We start from the raw sequence: 4,482 nt of genomic DNA, 5'->3' as shown, positions 1-4,482 counted from the left end.
TTTAAATGTTTAATTAAAAGTAGAATGTTTGGCCTGGCCAGTGGCTCCATTGGAGCATCGCCCCGTACACCAAGAAGTTGCGGGTCCAATTCCCTGTCAGGGCACGTACTCAGGTTATGGGTTTGATCCCTGGTCGGGGTGCATACAAGAGGCAACCAGTGGATGTTTCTCACATCGATGTTTCTCTCTCTCCCTCCCTCTCTCTATAAAAATCAATAAAAAAACATACCCTCAGATGAGGATTTTTTAAAAGTATAACATTTTATAATATCTTATAATGGAAGGGTTTATATCAGTATTGTAACCATTGTGGTATTTTGTCTGTGTTTGTCATAAGTTCGGAACACAGTGTCAGAGAATCTACTCTGTGAGACTGTGAATTAAATGCTTACAAATGGATGAACACTTTTAAAATTGGTATTTAAATGCTAATTAAACTTTTTGCCAGCTTCCGGAGTCTCCTTGTGTCTCGGTGGGACTGTGGTGGCGGTGAGGCAGAAGCACTGCCTCGAGGCTGCGGCGAGGAAACTGCAGGCTCGCCTCGTTCCCCGGGCCAGGCCCGCTATCTCCTATGCTAAAAGCACTTCTGAAGAAACATGCCCATACTGTTTCCAGTTGCTGATTCTGGATAATTCTCGAGTACGCCTCAAACCCAAGCCCAAACTGACACCAAGAATACAGAAACTTCTTAATCGAGAAGCAAGAAATTGTACACTCAGTTTTAAAGAAGCAAAAATTGTGAAAAAGTACAAAGACTCCAAAAGTGTACTGTTGATTACTTGTAAAACATGCAACAAAACAGTGAGACATCATGGAAAGAGCAGAAGCTTTCGTCAGCACTGAGGAGCAATCCTGCCACTCCCGCGAGGAAACGCAGCCCGAAGACCCCAGAGAGAAAGTCTCTAGGTTCTGCAAACCTAAATCACAGGGTGTCTGGTTCCAAAGGCAAGAGCCCAGCATTGACTTTCAGAACACCTACAGCTGGACACTCAACACCCACTTGCTCCTCAAAAAAATGTGAACAAAACAAAGAAACACTTCTCTCAACTAAAAATGTTACTTAGCCAGAGTGAATCCAAAAAGAATTCAAAGGTGGACTTCAGAAATGTCTTATCTTCTTTGTAAAGGATGGACTTAGGGAAATAAGAAATGTTTAATGCCATTTCTGAAACTGAAGTTACCAGAAAAACAGGTTTTTAAAAAGTAGGGTCTAAAAGCAAACTTTTCTTGGCAGTATTCTGTATTTATGGAGAAAATACCTCATTAGAATGAATAACTAAAACCTGCCTATCTCCCAGGGTGATTCTGAGAATCAAAAACATATGAAAGGTCCTTGTAGGTAATTTTTAAAAATATATATATATGTTTATTGATTTTAGAGAGGAAGGGAGAGGGAGAGAAACATCGATCGGTTGCCTCTCATTTGCGCCCTGACCAGGAATCAAACCTGCAACCTTTTGGTGTATGCTCCAACCAACTGGCCAGGACAGCAATATAGTTATTTTAGTAAGTTCAGTAGGAATAAGAATCTGTTCTCTTTGCCGGGGCTGGTGTGGTTCAGTTGGTTGGGCATGGTCTTGTGCACCAAAGGGTTGCTAGTTCAAGCCCAGTCAGGGCAAATGCCCAGCTTGATCCCCAGTAGGGGGCATGCAGGAGGCAGTGTTTGTTTGTTTGTTTGTTTGTTTGTTTGTTTGTTTTTGAAAAAAACACACCTTTAAATAAAGAATGTAGATATTTTAAACTATTAAAAAAAACTTTTTGTTGTGCCCACCTGGTGTGGCTCAATGGTTGAGCATTGACCTATGAACCAGGAGGTCACAGTTCGATTCCCGATCAGGGCACATGCCCAGGTTGCGGGCTCGATCCCCAGTGTGGAGTGTGCAGGAGGCAGCCGATCCATGATTCTCTCTCATCACTGATATTTCTCTCTCTCTCCCTCTCCCTTCCTCTCTGAAATCAATAAAAACATATTTTTAAAAAACTTTTGTTATTAAACCCATAATGCACTAACTAACCATGAATATAGTGTGCAAATGTGTGGGCAAAGGTTAACTGCTGGATGCTCAAGTAAGAATGGATTGTTCAATAAATGCACAGCCTCAGATGAGTATTAAACATGAGGCATAAGGGAAGCTACTCCTCCCAACCCACTGTCTACACACACAACACACAGCCAGACACACACATACACACACTTATATACACATACACGCAGATACACACAACACACAGCCACATACACACACAGCCACACACACATACACATACACATATACTAGTACCCACACATACAGCCAAACACACATACACACACAGCCAAACACACACACACATACTAGTACACACACACAGCCATATGCACACAGCCAAACACACATACACACACATATACAAATACACAGAGATACACGCAACACACAGACATACATACATACATACACAGCCACACATACACATACACACAGACACACACACAGCCAAACACACACATATACACATACACACAGCCAGACACACACATATACACACAGTTAGACACACACATACTAGTATACACACACAGAGAGACACACAGACACACACAAACACATGTGCACGTACACACGCAACACTGAATGGGACAGCCGCGCTCGAGTTCATGAAGACTTGGTCTTGACAGTCCTCACTTCAGTGAAACGACTTTCCGGGAGTAAAGCTCATTTGGGAAGACACGGAGCCACCGGGACCACAGGCCCTCGCCTGGCTGGCGGGAGAACAGACGGCGAGGGGGCTGCGGGTCCTCTCACATCGAGGTTTCGCGCTCTCTCCCCCTCCCTCTCTCTATAGAATCAATAAAAACATCCTCAGGTGAGGATTTTGAAAAGTCTAACATTTGATACACGAGACCCACCCACACACGCCAAGCGCGGTGCGGCCCACGGCCGTGGGATCTGCAGTTTCACACTCAGCGTCGTTCGTTCCACTCACAAGAAATGGTCTGAATAACGTGCTCTCGCCCCAGGAAAGGGCCCGGGAGCTCGGCCTGTTTGCTCGGGGCCGGTCAGCGCCCTGACCACGCTGGTTCCAACCACCGCTTGTCTTCTTGTCTTCTTCCCGCCGCTCGCACTGTCACCGCTTAAAGCCGCAGGAGCAAGCGGGCCTGTGGGTGTGAACTGTCCCTGCAACCGTGGAGTCATCGACGCGCTGAGCACAGATCAGAGTGGACGGTGCCCTGCCCACGTCCCGTCCTCACAGAGACCTGACCGGCAGGAAGCCTGACCTCTGCTCGCCCGCGACCACACGCCCTCATACCTGTGACCATGCACCCTCTCACCCACGACCCCATGCCCTCATACCTGTGACCACACGCCCTCATACCTGTGACCACGCGCCCTCTCACCCACGACCCCATGCCCTCGTACCTGTGACCACACACTTGTGACCATGCGTCCTCTCACCCACGACCCCATGCCCTCGTACCTGTGACCACACGCCCTCATACCTGTGACCACGCGCCCTCATACCTGTGACCACACGCCCTCACACCCGTGACCACGCGCCCTCACCGGGTCCTTCCCAGAGCCACGCACCAGTGCCCTCGGGGTCACCGCACCCCACACACCACAGCTCACACTCACACACATGACACTTGTTACCTCGACAGGCACTTTGACCAGAAAGAAAAAGCAGCTTTTCATGCTCGCTCATCGGAGGGAAGGAAGAAAGACACAAGGCCCCACGGACCCCACGAACGTGTCCCCAGATAGGAGAGCCCAGGACAGGGACGCGGGTGGCACCTTCCTCAGTAAAGCACGGCCCGGCGCCACACAGAACCCGAAACCGACCCAGGTCCCATGGGAGGTGAAGCGTGAGAAGAAAATGTTAACGTACAATGTGGCTGGACGTTTGCGCACATGTTGGCAAAGGCGGGCTTTTGCGGCTGATGCTGAAGCCGGGGACTGGAGGGAGTCACCGCAGGCCCGGGGAGCGCCCCTCTCACCCACAGGAGCCGTCAGGCAGGGACTCCCAGGCCCGGGGAGCGCCCCTCTCGCCCATGGGCACCATCAGGCTGCGACTCCCAGGCAGCGGGCAGGAGCAGACACTCCTGGTTACGATCCCCAATGAGTGGAAGAAGCGCCCGATCACACCGAAGTGAGGGGAAGACGGCCCTGCGCCTCACACACACGGGGAGGAACAGGGGACACCCCTCGGCGGCACCACCACCGCAGGGAAGGGGACCCCGCCGGCTGTCAGCTGTCAGAACAGCCATTGCAGGAGAACTGCAGAAGCAGGTGTTCAGTGCGCAGTCTCAGGGGAGGGAAGCAGCTGCGTTTTTCTGGAAATCACATTGAGACACACACGGAAAACCTCGAACAGCTGCGTGACCGCCAAACATTTCAGTCCAGAAAAGTCTGCAGGAAATCAGCGACCGACCAGAGGAAACCCGCCCAGCATGTTCACGCCACCGAGCACTGGACGCCACGGCCAGCGGTCGCTGGCCGC

The 4,482-nt window shown here is 50.1% G+C and overlaps 1 pseudogene; it reads left to right on the top strand.

Moving 5' to 3' along the window:
• The window catches only part of LOC102251484, a 9,464-nt pseudogene extending 8,339 nt beyond the window's left edge, over positions 1 to 1,125 (top strand).
• Positions 1,126 to 4,482: the final 3,357 nt, after the last annotated feature.

Source organism: Myotis brandtii, unplaced genomic scaffold (assembly GCF_000412655.1).
Source record: "Myotis brandtii unplaced genomic scaffold, ASM41265v1 scaffold736, whole genome shotgun sequence".
Lineage (NCBI taxonomy): Eukaryota > Metazoa > Chordata > Mammalia > Chiroptera > Vespertilionidae > Myotis > Myotis brandtii.
Note: the sequence above shows the minus strand (reverse complement) of the source record. Positions and strands in the feature narration are given on the sequence as shown.